Source organism: Cryptomeria japonica, chromosome 8, assembly GCF_030272615.1.
Source record: "Cryptomeria japonica chromosome 8, Sugi_1.0, whole genome shotgun sequence".
NCBI lineage: Eukaryota > Viridiplantae > Streptophyta > Pinopsida > Cupressales > Cupressaceae > Cryptomeria > Cryptomeria japonica.
In genome coordinates this window covers 380847378-380865839 of record NC_081412.1, presented here as the reverse complement: position 1 = coordinate 380865839, position 18462 = coordinate 380847378, and positions in this window count along the sequence as shown.

Here is an 18462-nt window from a genome sequence, read left to right as displayed (position 1 = left end):
TTGATATGTTGTTTCCAAGTTCCCAACTTTGAAACTAGGTCTATCTGTTCTGGGGTATCTTCCTCAGGGGCTACTCCTACACAGAACCTTGCATGGGTTAGTCTTCTTTTTGAAGTAGTGACTGGGTCTATAGAGAGTAGCTCACCAAAAGAACTTGCTATTCCAGAGAAGATACTTTCTGCCCAGTATTCAAGAGGCAATCCTGGAAACTTTATCCAAACTGGAACTTGGGCCAAGAGAGAATCATTCATTTTTAGATTCAGATGCCATTTTCTAACAACCAGAGCTGTCTTTCCTACCATCTAGGGACTCCTGCACAAAATATTAGCCTTATCTTCTTCACATGAAAAGGAAAAAGACAGAAGACCTTTGGGTAGTGCTGAAATTTCAACATTTCCTTTAAGGGCCCATTTTCATTTGACAAAGGCCCTGACAACTTCAATATTAGGGTGCAAACCCATGAATTTCCCTACCAAGGAGTTTGACATACTATTGATATTATGGTCTAGAACCTGGTCAGGGATAGAGATAGAAAACTTACCACCAGAAGGGTCAGAAATATTCTTAATAGGAGGAAGGGAGGATTTACCAGTCGGTCTAGTTCCAAAAAGGGAAGACCATTTCTTTTTCTCCCTCTCGCTATCCATGGAGTCATCTTGTGGAATGGGCCCCCCATTGGACCCTTCCCCCAGATGCCTAGATGAACCCGCTATCTCCTCAAGCAGAGCACTATCAGATTGTGAGTCAGCAACAGCACCTGGGAAGTCTGGGGGCTTGTCCTTATCACCAATAGGACCAGTGCCATTGATTTGGTCGATCTCACCATTGGAACCAGGGTTCCCGCCTTGCTAAGAATTTGAAATTTGAGCTCCCGCTCCCTTTCCCACTCCCGCTTCCACCATTCCACCCTATCACCTATTCAAGCTACTATGTTATGGTGTGTTTTCTTGTGGTTGTTGTTATTCTTATTTATTGCACTATTTTTGTTTACTAGTAGACAGTATTTATATACACCTAAAAATGGTCTGAACATAGTTAATTATATATGTAGATATTTGATTAATTCCCCTTCCTAATTAATTGAATTCACAAGCAATTTAATTAATTTCCCTATACATCTACTAGTAAATAAATATAAATGATTTATTTATATAGTTCATCTCATATCCCCCTTTGATTAATTAATTCTCAATTAATTAATATCTCCCCATACTAATCAATTCTTCTAATCCCTAATTAAGATTAACAAACTCAAGTTTGTTGAGATTAATTACCATTTTCCAATTATTTGAATTTTTAAATTCAAATGAGCACATGGCTCCTAACTTTAACCACCCAACCTAACCATCCCCTAACTTAACCCATTCAATCTAATCTTGGGTCTAACTAAACCTATCCTATCTTGCACATTCTAACCTCCTTATCCTAAGCTCTCATGGTGTGGATATTCTCTCCTTGAGACACATGGCACTTTTGCCACGTCTCCTCCCTTGGACACTTGCCCTCTCATGAGCAAGGCTCCTTGACACTTGTCACCATAGAGATGACAAGTGTCCCTTCCTCCAACCTCTTCTCCAACTTCTTCAATCTTGGCCCTTGATATCTTCAGCTCAAATCTAGACCATCGATTCCTGCGACCTCAGCTTTGGCCTTGGAATTCCTATAAATACCCCTCATTTTGGAGCAATATGGATCCGATCTCATATCAATTTATGCATTGTTATTATAGGCATATCGATCCCATCTCATATCAATTTAGGCATCATTACTATAGGCAATTTGCATTTCAATTATCTAGTAATTAGCTTTGGATTTATCATAGCATGTTAATCTAGTTTCTTAAATCATGAATTTCATATCATCTCCATAGTTAATCATGATCAATTAGCAACTCAACTCTTAAGTTGTCACTTTGGAGGTCATTGCTCCGCTGAGAGCCCGTCAATCCAACACCTTCAAGGTCCTCAAGAATAGAGGAAAATGGGACATTTCAAAGAAGGCTTATGGTTTGCATCTTTGATTTAGTTTTGAAATTAAGCCTTTCAATTATGTTTTTATTGTCTCATTATATGTGTATGCCTCTTATACTAACCACATTTTTAGCATCACAGTATTGATATGCTTTTCATGTTTTAATTGAAGTAAATTCAAGTAACTGGTAAGATATTGATTCACCCCCACCCCCCCCCCCCCTCCTCAGTATCTTTGGGAATCCTAACAATTGGTATCAGAGCCTAGTCCTCTATTTTCAGAAGCCTAACAGCTTGAGGAAGATCTTGACATCGGTAGAGATGGAAAACTTGATGAAGCAATTAGAAGGAGCTCTCTCAGACTATGATGCAGAAAAGTTGAAAAATATCAAATGTGAAGATGATCTAAAGGCTGCACAGGATATTATTAAAGCACTTCAAGAAAATCTTACCATTGCAAGAAACAAGAGAAGAGAACTTTGTGAAAAGATGCAAAATGAGAATAATGAAAAGGAAACTCTTAGTGATTTGATAAACAAATTAAAACAAGAAAACATGGCAACAAAGAATGAGATGCAGGATATGACTATGAGATTTTGTAAAGAAATTGAAGATAGAAAGAAGAATGAAGAAGACTTGACTAGAAGACTGAATGATGCTGCAAATGAAAACAAAAGACTTAGTTATGAAAATGATATGCTGAAGATAGATCTGATGCATGCACAAAATGACTCAAATGAACTCATGAGATAGAAAGGTATCTTGGAAAGAGAACTGGCTACTACAAATCAACAAAAAGAAAAATTCAAGAAAAGCTTAGAAGAACTTAGTGACTTGCTGAAGAATCAGAAACCAAATGGTGACACTAATGGCCTTGGCTTTGAAGTTGGTGAAAGCTCTGGTACTGCAAACACACAGGATCATAGAAAACCGGTAAGACAACCTAATATTTACAGATTTAATGGCAAATGCTTTAACTGTAACAAGTATGGTCATAGAGCAAAGCAGTGTAGATTTAGAAATTATCAAAGCACTAATACACCCACCGGTCAATGTTCCAAATGCAACAAAATTGGTCATAATTCAGAGAATTGCAGAATGAATGTAAGATGTTATGTTTGTGGAAGATTTGGACACTTATCTAATCAGTGTAGAACACAAACCGACATAGGATATGGGAAGGCTATTTAGAAAAACAATGTGACCTGTTATGCTTGTAACAAGATTGGACATATTGCAAAATTCTACAGAAGTAAGGCACCACCAGCAAGTAACATTGGTGCTAGTTTGAAGGGTAAAGAAAAGGTTGAAGAGGTAAAGCAAGAATTCTCAAAACAATGGATCAGAAAGTCAGATCTAAATGGTGATAGGAATACTCCTCCACCGGCTAAACAGAGTAATACTCTACCGGTAGAACAGAGTAACACTCCACCGGCAGGAGACTCTTCATCTAACTGAAGAAAATTCCTTTGAGGGTTTAGCAATCAAATATGAAACATGCTATTATTCCCTCGATTGATGGTGAGAAGTTGAAATTACTTCTATACCGGCAGATAAGTTAAGTCATTACTTAACCGGCAAGAATTAAATGTGGTGGTTGGAAAAATTAACATTATAAACAAGTGTTTTGGCTCCATTTTCATTTCACTGACCATTCAAACCTTCGAGAGTGCAAAAATTCTTGAGCGAAGACATTCCAAGCAAAGAAGTGAAGCAATTCATCAAGCAGTCATTCCTAAGGCAGATAAATTTATTTATAACCATGGCTTCTTCATCTGTTCCTGAATTCATTGCAAACCCTACTATTGTTGAAGTTATTAAATGCCCTAGACCCATATTCCAATTAGTTCCCAAAATTGCCAAGAAAGATGATAATATTGGTGCATTTTCTCAAATCCCTAACAGAGTAGTTTTTGCTGAAGACCCTAGAATGTATATACATTGTCATATAGAGGAATTTGGTGATGAGGAAATTAAGAATATGTATAAATCTGTAATTTGTGATGAATCCAACAACATCAAACCTCAACATAAGATAGTAGAAACCCTAGGTTTCACTGAAATTCTCAATATCCCAGATTTTCCCAAGGATGTTATAAGGATAGTACTAAGCAGGGTACATGGTGCATTCTTCTAGTTGGACTCAGTTCACAAAATCACAAAAGAAGTAGTAAAGGTTGTAACAGGGTTACCCTTCACCAGTAATAGACCTGATAAAACAAAGAAGGTCTCAAATGACCTAGTGATTAACCTAACTGGTGCAACATCTGATAAGAGATCCTTAAGGGTAAATGATGTAACGGATATCCATGTCAAATTCATCAGTATGATCTTAGGCTACAAAACCACACATGCAAATAGATTAAACTCAGTCTCTAGCCTATGCATAAAGAGTGCCTATGACATGGTTAATGATAATGCAAAAATAGATGTGTGTGAATGGATTAAAGATGAACTAATTGACAATTTGGGAAAGATAAAGAAAGACAAAAAGGGGACATTCAGATTTGGAAACCTACTTGTCTGTCTAATGTTGCACATAACCAAACAAGTACCCGATATTGGTAACAGAAATCTTGGTTTTGATATATCGGTAGGCAAACAGTTGTCAGATTTACTAAACAACATGGGTGAGAACAGAGAAAAGAACATAAAAGAGTATTTTTAGGCATTGAAGGCCCGGATGAAGACCAAAGTTGCATTGTCACAAGAAATTGTGAACAAGTATAAGGATGAAATTTGTTTTGTTATAAAGAAGGATGAAATTTGGATGGAGGCAGTTATCCCAAGAACCATCTGGGTTACTGAAATGGGGTATGAAACTGATGACCACATAATAGAAACATATGCAAAAGCCCTCCTAGAAGCACCTAAGGAACCTAAAGAAGAGGTATTTGGCAGTGCTGAGACTATTGAAAAGCAAATTCAATCAAAGAAAAATTGTTAAAAAGGTTGAAGCTACAGTTAGAAAAGGATCAAGGCAATCCAAAGCTATTAAGGAAGATGTACTTAAATGAACCGGTATTACTAAAGAGGAGTTAGAAGCACTTCAACCAGAAACTCACCTTTCACCGGTTGGAACTTCTTTAGAAAGTGACATACCAGCTGTATTCCAAAGAGTTGTGAGAAAAAGGAAACCTTCACTGGTATCTTCACCTTCTCCTAGAAGAACCAGATAGAAACAACAGGTAGTAAGGCCCTAAGAAATTAACTCCAAAGAAGAAGATAACCCCTAAGAAGAAGACTCAACAAACCATTGCTCCAATTGAAAAACTTCTCAATGAAATTACAGAGGATGGAAAGCTAAAAAACATTAACAGATTATATGACTCATTATCGGCTGATGACAAGTAGAAAGTAGAAAGTAGTGTAATCGTACACTTGGATATTTACAAGAAATTTTTGATGCAAGTTGTTGATGAAATACCGGCAGAACTATACAAAAGACTTGAAGCTAGAAGGCAAGCTATTGTTGAGCTTGATAAGAAAATAAAGATTGAAAAACTACTTGTTGTACATCCTGTAAAATCACCTAAAGAGATAGATGAACTGATCTTTGAGGCTAACCGGTCAGTATTTTCAACTACACACTGGCATGTAGCACTTATGGTTGGTAGAGTGAATGAGGTAACAGAGGAAACAGCTAATGCATGGGACATATTCCTTGTAGAGAAAGAAAAGCAGGAAGAGTATCGAAGCCCCAAATTCATCAAAGTATATCAAAAGGATAAGGGAAAAGGCAAGGTTGGTGGACCACCCAGCATAAAAATAACAGATAACTTATCCCCACTGCCTCTAGATACTCCACCAGTAGTTACTACTGACAATCAACCAGCTAGTGAGAGTATGGACGTACCACATGAGGACACAAATCCTGATTTTGAGGTGTTATATACAATGAAAATTGACACTCAGAAAGTCAATATTGTGGTAGATAAGGATTCAATAGGGAAAATAGATGTGGCAAATGAGCCACCGGAAATAGATAGCATAGAAGGTAAACTGGCAAGTGACAACACTGAGAAATAGGCAGAGCAACAGGCTCCCTCATAGGAACAAGTTCATACAGAGATAGTGCCACCGGCAACAACTGAGCAACCTAAACCTTTGCTTAAAGAAATGCAAACACAAATTGACCTACCAGAGGTCACTACAAGCAAAGAAATCACTCAAACTGATGGAATACAGATTGTTGGCTCTTCCAATGCAGAATTCAAACCAACAAATGTGACAGAAGTTATTTTGGATTCTATCAAGAAGATAACAAAGTGTAGCTCACAAGCATACAAAGCAATTGATGACACAATTCCAATTTTGAAAATGATAGCACCCAAGTGTAATGTAGATAATAAATATTCTTTGAATCAACTTGACACGTTGTCTAAGTATATTACTAACAACACTGTGACAGTTGAACAAATAAATGAGGAAGCATTCAAGGAAAAACTAGAGAAGGAAAAACACAAATTCTTTGAAGAAGAAATAAAAAAGTGCATGAGACAATTTGACACTCTTTTACCGGAACTATGTAGTACACTAAAAGAATTTAAAACTTTGTACAGAGATACATGTAAAACTAACTTTTTGATAGTAGATATAGACTGGAAGATCAGCAAGGTACAGGAAGAAATAAATCAACTAGCTAATAATTTCATTAATTCATCTAAACCACTATCAATTTTTTAAAAGAAAATTACAGGTTTTGAGGAGGAACTTCTAAAGTTGGAAAGAGAAAAGGAAAGAATAAAAGGAAAGGCAAAAGATCTAAAATGGAGACTTAGTCCAAAATTGGACTACCTTGCCTCCTTAAGAAAAGAGATATATGAGGATCTAATTCAAGGACAAAAAACACCAGCATAACAAATGCAACACCTCACCGGTACAATTCAGAGGACAGAGGATGTATTAAAAGATAGCAAACAGTTCACTGAGAGCCTGAATCTAGTATTGGTAGACCTTTTTCATATTATAACCAACCGGTTACAAGGATGAAGCTGGAAACCACACTCAATTGACACTTTGACAACCTTTTTCATTGAGGCCAAAGGGGGAGTAGTGGTAATGAGAAAAATAATCAGCAAATGGCTCATCAGCTCAGGGGGAGCACATATTCTTTTGGTACACAATTTTTGGTAAGACAATTCTGGCAAATTCTTTTTGATGACACTTTTTGGATTTTTCTCATGAGTGTTGCCATCAATGCCAAAGGGGGAGATTGTTGGCAAATGCACACTCCAATGAGATATTGTAAGTGATTGAAGTTTTTGTCATTGATGGCAACCTTGCAATCCTATGACACCGGTAGGACAATTTACTGGCACCAAGCAACGACAGACTCTACACTGGAACACAAACCACCGGCAGTAAAAGGAAATATACCAACACCTAGGCCAACAGGAATTTTATTTATAATATATTTTGTAATTATTGTAAAATCATTGTAAGTCGACTTGGCAAGTTGTAAAATGACTCATATATGTATGAGATCATTATAGAACATTTGTAAGGAAGTAGATAGGCGAAATAAGGCAGACCTATTATGCGAATTATAGGTTAAGGGTTTATGTATGAAGTAGAGATAAAATAGGTACTGGATCTGGCATAGTAGATGCTATTTTGAAGTAGTACAAGACATTGGATTTACATAATCCATTTTGTAAGTCAATGAGACTTCCCATTTTGTAATTGAGCAGTGAGCTCTAGGCAGTTGGCCTTCTTGCATGTGCAGGCCCCCATCGTAAGAGTAATATTCACTTATTGGCCAGTAAGAGAATATTGTGGGTCACAAATCCCACCGAGGTTTTTTCCACACTAGGTTTCCTCGTTAAACTACTATTTTATGGTGTGTTTTCTTGTGGTTGTTGTTATTCTTGTTTACTGCACTATTTTTGTTTACCAATAGATAGTATTGATATGCTTTTCATGTTTTAATTGAAGTAAATTCAAGTAACCGGTAAGATACTGATTCACCACCCCCCCCCCCCCCCTCTCAGTATCTTTAGGAATCCTAACAATCCTTCTTTTCAATTCATTTGTGTATCTTGCCCTGTTGTAGTTAGCATCAGGTTTGCAAAATCATTTTTGTATTTTAACCCAAGAGTAGTTATCCTTGGTTTGCAAGTCTAAAACAGAGCTTATTCATTATAATCTAATATACAAAATGGATATATTATGTGGGCAGGTACTCATCATGGTTTTTCCCTATTTGGGTTTTCCACGTAGAAAATCTTGGTGTTGATGTGTCGATTTTGTGTTGCTAATTAATTTGTTGTGTTGCATTAATTTTCATATGGATTGATTCACCCCTCCCTCTTAGTCCTACCTTGGGTTCAACATTATTGAGTCTTATAAATTGATGATGAGTAATGAGAGGGAATCTAGTCAACCATGTGTCTCCCCATAAATTAATTTTCCTACCATTCACAAATTTGCAATGGATTCCTTCTTTTAAAACAACTAAGGTATTTATCGTATTATTCCATATTTTGTAACTAACAGGGAGGTTGGACTCCTTAATAAAGTTGATGGGGTTAGTATTGTATATACTTTGCTTTGATCATTGTAATCAATTCCTTGTTTTCTTTCATCAAGTTCCATCCAAAATTATGCATAGGGGATCTATTAAAGTATTAAATACTTCTAATGTCCAGATCCTCATTCCTTTTACTTCTTCACACTTTATCCCAAGAAATCAAGGCCAACCTTTTCTCATCCTTGATTCCTATCAAGAGGAACTTTTTTTTAATATTCTTCATCCTTTCATACATGTATCTAGAAACTTTGAGCAAGGATAGATACCAAACTAGAATATTTTTCAAGGAAGCCTCCAAGAGTTGATATTTCCCTACAAAGCTCAAGAGTTTACTTTTCCAACCAACAATTGTTTGTATTATTTCAATTATGTTTTAAAATTGATTGGTAATTTTATTAGTAGTGAAAGGGATTTAAAGATAAGTATCAAGAATATTATCTCTAGAACACCCAAAGATCTTAGTAATCTTATCCTAGATATTATTATGAGCGTTCAAAAAATAGAGGATAGTCTTCTCTTAGTTAATGACCTAGCCTTATACTTCAACATAATTATTAAGCACTTGTTTCAGAACTTTAGCTTATTTAGTTGAGGAAATGATATAAATAATAGCGTCATTAACAAATTGTTGGTGGGAAGGAGGGAGAGAGGAATTTGGTTTCATACCCATAAGAATTTTAGCCTCGATCAACTTGGAGATAAATCTTCATAGGAATTCAACCATCAAGAAGAAAAGATAAGGATAAAGATGTTCCCCCTTATCTCAAACCCTAACCATTACTAGGAAAAACCCTTGGGATTCCATTAACAAGTGTTGATAATTTAGGAGTTGGCACACAATCTTGAATAATATAGATATTTCTACCTTGGAACCCAAATTTATTTAGAACTTTAAAAAGAAGAGGCCAAGATACTCTAATAAAAGCCTTGAAGATATTCAATTTAAAAGTCATCTGAGCCTTCTAGTTATTATACATATAATGGACTATTTCATGAGTTTCTAGAGTAGCAACCAAATTTTGGTGACCAAGAATAAAAGCTTTTTGATGTTGGGATATCATCTTACAAAAAAGAAGTCTAATTATATTCACCAATATCTTTGAAAAGATCTTATAAATGGTATTATAAAGTTTGATTGGCGGGTAAGTGCACAAAGTTGAGTCCCACTTTGGGGGAAGTGTGCACATTGGAAAGCATGTCACTAGGAATGGAGCCCCATTATTTAATAAACGAGGCCCCATTATGCTTTCAGGACCCGAGGCAAAAAATAAAAAAATGGGGCCCCATTGTTAACAGAGCTCAGACCATAACGAATCCCCGTTATTTAAGTCAAAAAAATAATGGGGCCCCATTTCTTAAATTTTGAAAATGGAGCTTTACATGTGCATCGGGTTTTGGTTCAGGAAAGGCATGGAATGCCCAACCCTCAGACCTGCAAGTACAAGGTTGTATAAATGACATGGTGAAATATTGACTTCTGTCATATGTTTGATGCCCGTTTTCATAGAATTTTTCAACAAAATTAAAACCCATTTTAGATTACACTATGTAGATTCTGAATTTTTTATTTTTTTTAAGAGTTGATTATTTTTTCTATTTTTTAATTAATTTGTACTAAATTTGGTCCATTAACTTGAAATATCAGTTTATCTTGTTTATTTAATAACTTTTTTGTTTTAATGTTTTTTGAAATAAAATTATATCATCAATATAAACAAATATCTTTTCAATTTAAAAAAAAAATTCAAAAAATCATAAGTTTAGGTCAAACTATGTGGGCCATACACGACGAGTTTTTAAAACGACAATTAGGGCCAATAAAAAATTAATAAAAAATAAAATATTTAAAAAAAAATACAAAAAAATATGCTCATTAATATTTAGAGTGTTACAAATCATTTCCCAAGAGGGTTTAAAAAAAAATTATTTGTGTTAAAAAATGTGGGTTGTACACGTGCATGGTATGGTCTGGAAATAGACATTTTTAAAAAGTAGTTTTTAGAAATCCCTTGTGAAAGTAAATTTATATTATCTGGGTATTAAAATAAATTACATATTTGGAAACTAGACTCTAAGTGCTATATTTTGTATTACTGACTTTTTCCAAGATTCAATCTCTAAGTGCTTCAAATTTTCAGCTCAAATGTGGCAAAATCTAAAAATCTGGGAAAACACTTCCACTTTTTGGGCAAAAAGCGGACTCAACTTCTTGCACTAACCTTCACTTAAAATCATCCATCTTATCATCTTCATCTTTTTGGGAACTAGAACAAGGAATGTGTTGTTTAGTTGTTTCAATATGTTAGCTGATTTGAATAAATATATAGCAGTATTAGATATATCTACTCCCAAAACATATGAAAAAAGAAGGGGGAAACACATTTAGTACCAGATCCTTGAAGGCTTAGAATGAGAAGATAAATGGTCTAACTTCATCTTTTATGATTTCTTTAATCATATTTTCACTATTTTAATTTGAGAGAGAAGGAGGGATAGCCTCTAGAATATTGGAGATAAGCATAGGATTATGTTGGTGTTTTTAAAGGAGTTTGAAATAGTTGGTAGATATAGAACCAAACTAATCATCTAAGATGAAGAAGTTAACCTCCTCATCCTACAATTTGATAATAGTGTGTTAGGTCCCATGGACAACTGAGAGGGGGCGGGGGGGGTTGAATTAGTTGTCAAATAATATTAAACCAAAAACCACTTAATCAAATCACTGTTTAATGCTGGTGAGATAGTCTGTGATACCGGTGGACTAATTTAACTTATAAATACAATACCGGTAAAGATTAATGCATGAAACAAAAATACAAAGTCATCCACAACACATAACACCAATATTTGTACGTGGAAACCCTATAAGGGGAAAAACCACGATGGGAAACCTTACCCGCAATCAGATGATACTACTGTAGATAGTAAGTGTACATAAATGGGGTCTACACATGCAGAAACGCCAAGCGCCTAGAGCTCACTACTCAAACACAAATGGGAGTCACACTGACTACAATTGGATGGTTAAATCCAATAAGAATGTACTACACAAAATAGCATCTTCATACGTTGGATTCAGTACCAGTGTAATGCTGATATGCTTCCACAAAACCCTAGCTTTACCTTCAAATGATGTCTTCGTGTATAGCTCTACTTAATCTCGCATACACCTTCACACACAACCTTCTTCACATTCCACACTCGATCTTACATTTATACCATAACCTAAGACCAATTATAGTAGGTCGGCTCTACAAGATATTACAATAAAATCATTAAACAATACAATATATGATGCAATAACCGATTGAACATGTCGGCTTAATGCATTTACAACATTAATTAATCATCTTCATAGTGTGCCATGCTAATCTAGAAAAGATAAACCTACCAGTGTAACCCTAGATAACCCTGGACCTATTTGCCAGTAAAAGCAAATATGCAAATATGAATATGTTGATAAACAACTTTCCAAGATACGATGTCCAAACAATGTCTTCGACATTACCAAGTGTTTTCCATACCAATCCAAGTGTCGGTGATCACTATATCCTGTCGGTGAACCATATACCGGTGACTATGCATTAGTCACTTGCTTGTCGGTGAATGTTGCTAGATCTCCAAAGTGCTAGAGTTGATAAGTGTTTAGTAGGTGTTGACATCAATGACAAAACCATACCAAAATACCAACATAGTGTTCCTTTCACTATGATTTAGAGTATATTAGTAGAAAAATATAGTATTCTTGTCACCTTTTGTAAACCATTGGAATCTAAGAACACTAAGACAGGGGGTGAATTAGTGTTCTACTGGTAAATGAATTTCTCAACTTAAAGCTTATGAACTAGTTAATAGTAAATAAAATTAAAGTGCATAAACCAAATAGCACATAAAGAAGCAATGCCATAACACCAATATTTATACGTGGAAAACCCTGAAAAGGGAAAAACCATGGTGTGGTTGATACCCACAATATCTATATACTTGATCAAGGTATACAAATATTACATAGAGGGGATTGCATGTGCAATCAGGCCAACTGCCTAGAGCTCACTGCTCAAATAGAAGTCTCACTAACTTACACAACATTATATAATTATTAAAAACAAAAAATAAACTTATTGATTGCATCTAACAATGTTGTAAGTTCCAGTTAATGCTCTATCAACCCTCTTTGTGAACCGGTTTGTTGATACTCTATTCAACCCTATTCTGCTACCAGTTGGAACTGTGCACGTGAAACTACACACAAAAGATTTCACTCACTAATCAAATCACATACCATCAATCTCTAACTGATCCACAACCAAAATGGCACTTTAATTAACATCCAATCCATCGCTAAGAGATCTCCCTTAAATACCCTTTAACTTTTCACCATGTCGGCCTAAATGAAGAAAATAAACCTGTCGGTTGTCAAATCACAAGGTATATCATGCATAATCTCGATGAGCATGTCGGCCTACACACGCTACCAGAAATTCCTTTAAATAAATTATCGGTGTCATGAGATATCTTAGTCAGGTCCTATACTTAACCGGGTTCCAAATACATGTTATCGGTATCAAGACTAACTGGTTATTAAGGATAAAGAAAAGTGTATATACCGGTTGACCCAATCAAAGAAAAATGATAAGACAATGAATCCCGATGAGAATTATCAGCACCTAGAGATGATTTACCATTAATGACAACCCTAAATGCAATTCACCTTACCGAATGAGTGTTAATTGCCAACAATCTCCCTCTTTGGCATTGATGGAAACACTCATGTAAAAAATGATACCATCACTTAATGCCCTTGAATCTGCTCCCCCAAACCTATACACCCATGTTGCTATATACATATGATATACTCCCCCTATATATATATATATATATATATATATATATATATATATATATATATATATATATATATATATATATATATATATATATATATATATATATATATATATATATATATATATATATATATATATATATATATATATATATATATATATATATATATATTCATTGTACTCCTCCCCCTTTGACATCAATGACAAAGAGAGGTGACCACCAAGAATGTTGTATAGATATATATACATATCGGTCCTATACAAGTTTCAAAATGTTTGCACAAATAGTCTTCAAAATTGAGAAGTATGTGGTCCAACCCTACTTAAGAGAATCAAGAATGGAGGTGAATCGATTCAAGAGACTGGCATAGTATTCAATAGCCTCATATTGTGTGGGATCATCCTTCTACATGTTGGATATAAACTCAGTCTTGTGAAATAAAAAATTATCAAGTCGGGGACCTATGAAATTTTGGAGCTCAGTTGCTCGCTTTATTATGTTGTCCCTTTCCTTCTCTAACCTCAAAATTTGATCCATGACCACCAAAATTGGACCATCTAAAGAACTTGTTAGGTTCACTATCGGGTTGTAAGAGTTAGAAATTTGAATCAAATTATATTTACAGTCTGAAATTTGCTTATCTAAGTGAGTAGTAAGCTTGGAAAAATCTAGACAAGAATTATAAACCCTTCCTCCTTCAATCAATGTTGCATCAATGGACTGTAGGCATGTTTCAAGTTTACTCTTCTCCAATGCAATCATTTGCAAGAATGTTTTCTTTCAGGTTTCTACAAAAAATTTCTTAGCCTCAGTTATTGAAATCTTAACCAAAGAATCATATTGTTTAGGAATAAAATCAATAATATCCTTCAATTTACCGGATGAGTTTGTGCTCTCTTACTAACTAGTTCAAAACTTCAAAATTATTCTAAACTAATTCCTTATCCTTTGATTCCTCCTGGGCCAATTCCTGAGTGGCTTGAGCCTGGAGTGTTGCAGTAGCCAAAATTTCTCTGTCGAAGACATCATGTGATATGGCTTGTCAAAACTGATGGAAAATTGTGGCATATTTCCTTTTGCTATGGATGATGTGTCAATTGCCAAGTTGGAGGGAAAATTTTTCACAATTTCCTTGCCTTTGTCTGTCAAAGATTCATCCTCTGTAACCTTTATTTCCTATGTATCAGTGGCTTTGCCACTTGGTACATCAATTTGTTTCAATGCATCCTTAGATACTTTATTATCTGCATCTTTATCCTTTACAATATTAGCCTCTTCATCTTGTACATTATCTATCAGAGGATTCTTAGTATCCTCGGTTTCAAAATTGGACTCACTAACTGGTACAGTAGTAACTGGTGAAGTGCTAACCGGTGGATCTATATTTACATTATGTTCATCTATTTTTGCTGGTTCCTTATCCCTTGATAATTGAATATTCTAAGACTATACAAAACAAGGGCTCAACTCATATCCTAGACTTAAAATAATTCTAACCCAAATATCAATTGTCTCTTTCCAAATCTCCTCAAATTTTTCTAACATCGGGTTATTTATCCGGTGTTTAGGATTGAATTCCATAGAACCTTTTTTATTGATTAAATATGTTATCTCTGGTGGGGTTATTGATGGACAGAGAGTCACTAATTATGTCTCTTTTATTTTCTGGTCTAGAGTTTGAGCATGTAATTTTCTGACCTCTAATCTATCATACAATTCCTTAGGCAAGATCTTCTCTAACTCAATCAGTGTCCTACTGAAAGAATCAAGATATAAAATAATAGCTTCCTCTAACTGCCTCTTATCTTTATCATCAAAATCATCAAAAAATGTAGAAATGTTATCTAAATTGTCGTCATTAATAATTTGATCAATAATATCTTGAGCATCTAATTTCTTCTTACCAGTTCTCCTCTTTGCTTCCGATTTAGATTGCTCATCATACTTTGGCTTCCTCTTATGTACAATGGTGATTTTGGGTGTTTTTTGGGTAGGCTCCTTAGCCAGTTCTTTCTTCTGCTCTTCCTTCTTCTCCCTCACAACCCCTACAAAAACACCTTTCTTCTTTGGAGCTTGCTTGATTTTTTCATTTGATTCGATCTCCTCTGAAGAAACAATCATATACAGCCTAGCCACTTGTTGTTTTCTTTTCACTAATTCTTTCATCTTAGGATAGACAGGCTCACTGGATAGTGCTTCCAATTGTTTGAATAATTCTGTAGAAACTGGGACCACATTGGGAGTGGTCTAAGTTGCTTTCCTTGCTTCCCTTTCTTCCTTTCTCTTTTGTTTCATCTCTTCCTTTCTTTGGGCTTCAAGGATTTTAACCTTTTTCTCAATTTTTGCCCTATCATGACCTTCACTTATTAAAGTTTCAGCTACAATCTTGGTCATTTTTCTTCTTATTGTCAATGCAACTTGTTCCTAGTGATCTTTTAATCCCTTTTCCTAGGTTGTGCCAAATTTTTCTTCCTTTTCATCAATTGGAGCTTGCAGTAAGTGTTGTGCATAAGCATCCAGTGTGGCCTCATCCACTTCATAGTCCATAAGCATGATCCAAACTATTCTAGGCTAGGTTGCCTGCATCATGCACTCATCTTTATTTATCATAAAACAAATAGTGTCTTTATATTTTTCTACAATTGATTTAGGAATCTAGCCCTATTTTTCATTTCTTCCTAGAAAGTTTTAAAAAATGTCCATAAATTTGCCTTTTGTTGCTTATCACCTTGGCTATCCAAGATTTGTGCTATCTTAGTGGCTACCGGTCTATCAAAAGCCCATTGTGTTTTACCATAACTAGTAACTGTATTTAAAAAGTAAAATGTTAGACATATAACAAAATATCCATACCAGAAAGTGTTTTTCTTGAATTGTTTTATTTTCTGAAAGTTTTTCATTAACTCCTTTAGGATCACGCTACATAGGTCATAGTGTGAGTCCTCCTTCACCATTTGATGAGCAATAAGAATGTTGTTACAGGAGACAGATTTTAGTCGGTTTGACTGATAGACTTTGTATCTAATTACCATTGCAGCAAATCTCACATCAATATCTCTGATATCATCAACTCTCATCAATTGACCATCAAAAGCGGTGTTGGTTAGTTTGCAGAGTTTGCGGTTGGAGATTTTTGACCTAGGGTTGGGTAGACCTCCGACCTTATGCAAACAGTTGATGTTCTTGATAACTTCCTCAATGATCTGGTAAGGCCGATCCAACCAAATGAATTCACCATGAATGCGGTTGAGTATATATCGGACCCATTCAACTTTGTCAAATGTCGAAAAGTCCATAAATTGGGTAAAACCCTTCCTCTGTAAATGGGCAAATTTTGGCTTCAGTTGATTGTCGTTAATTAGATTCTCAATGAATATGCAAGATATTCCGTAACCTCCAATCTCCTTGATGTCATAATGAATGTATGCCTTAATGTCTTCAATATGAAGAACACCATGGAAAACACCCAAAAATACTCCCAACAGATCATCCAAAAGAGACTTGAAAGGATGCTTCTTAAATTCAAGATGGGGGTAGTCCTTTATTTCCACCACCAAAGGAGTATCAACATTCAATGAAGAAGCCATGATAGATACTAGGGTTTCTACAAACGGTAAATACCTCAAGATTCTATTGGATGATGAAGTCACCTTCGAGTGTAGATGCTTGCACAAATCACCTTTGGACTCTTGAAATGCTCTAGAAATCGCTCTTTAGAATGCTTGATCATTGTGTGAGGAAATAAGTTAACTTTTTCCCTTTTATCGCCATTAACCCTAATTTTCCATTGTCATAAATAATGTCGAGAAAGTTGACCGGATCACATAATCTACAAGTAGGTTCTGGTAAACACTTGAAATCACTTGAGTATCTATCCGTAATTAGAATTCTCTGACTACATATCTAATCTGGGGTGTTTGCATGATCTTCAATGATTTGCCTACCCCTAAGGCAGAATGCCTTAGTTACCACTTGTTCCTGCTCCTAGTGTAGGACCCGATGGCTCTACCAATTGTTCTCCTAGTTGTGTGTTTGATCTCCAAACCCATCTTTTCTCATGTTTTTTTTCTGATATCTTAAACCTTTGCCCTTCCCTTCTCATCTGCATTTCCATTATCTACCATTGGGTTCTTACTCCTGTAATATTTAGTAATATGTCTAATCTTGTTGCATGCATAACAGACAATATTGTTCTTCTAAATTGCTTTGTTATACCCTTGATTTCCTTGATTTCCCTTCCATTTGCATTGGTTTGCCATATGTCCAAATCTACTACATGCATGACATCTGACATTGCCAAGACTGGTGAATGATGCATTGTTCTGATTATTCCTATTTTTGCATTGACTTGTTATATGACCATATTTATTGCAAACAAAGCATGTACCATTGAATTTGTGAGCATTAGGTTGTCTTACCAGTGATTTCTGGTTCCAATTGTTGGCATGCTTCTTCTTCTAACCAAATGATTGATCTTGGTGTGTAGTACCGGAGCTTTGTCCTTCTTCATAACCAAGACCTCTCTTGTCGTTAGCATCTCTCTGACTCTTCAATAGTTCATCAATTTTTGCAAAGATGGCTTTGGACTTGTCCTTGTACTCATTTGTAGTGACTAAACCATCTCTCATGATTATGATATGTCTCTCAATTTCCTGTTCATTACTCTGGGATTGGATCAACTCAAGTTTTAGCATGTCATTTTCATGTGTCTTCCTTTTGCATTCATCATATCTATCCTTCAATGCTTGATCTATGTTTTCTTCATTCTTCTTTTTGTCTTCAATCTCCTTGCACATTCTCATGGTTAAGTCTTGCATCTCATTCTTCAAGATAGTGTTCTCCTGAGTGAGTTTCTGACATTGATCTTTCAAGGCATCTTCTTCATCACTACTCTGATTTTGTAGTTGATCACAAAGTTCCTTCCTCTTGGCTTGAACAACTGCAAGCTTTCCTTGCAATGAAATGATGTGCTCTCTAGGTTTCATTAGTTCATTATTCAGTTTACTATTTTCCATCTATTCATTATCAAGATCCTCAATAGAAAGTTGAAGTTATTGTTTCAAACCAGTATCCATAGATTCCAAGCTCCAGATCTTCCTCAAGTGATTAAAC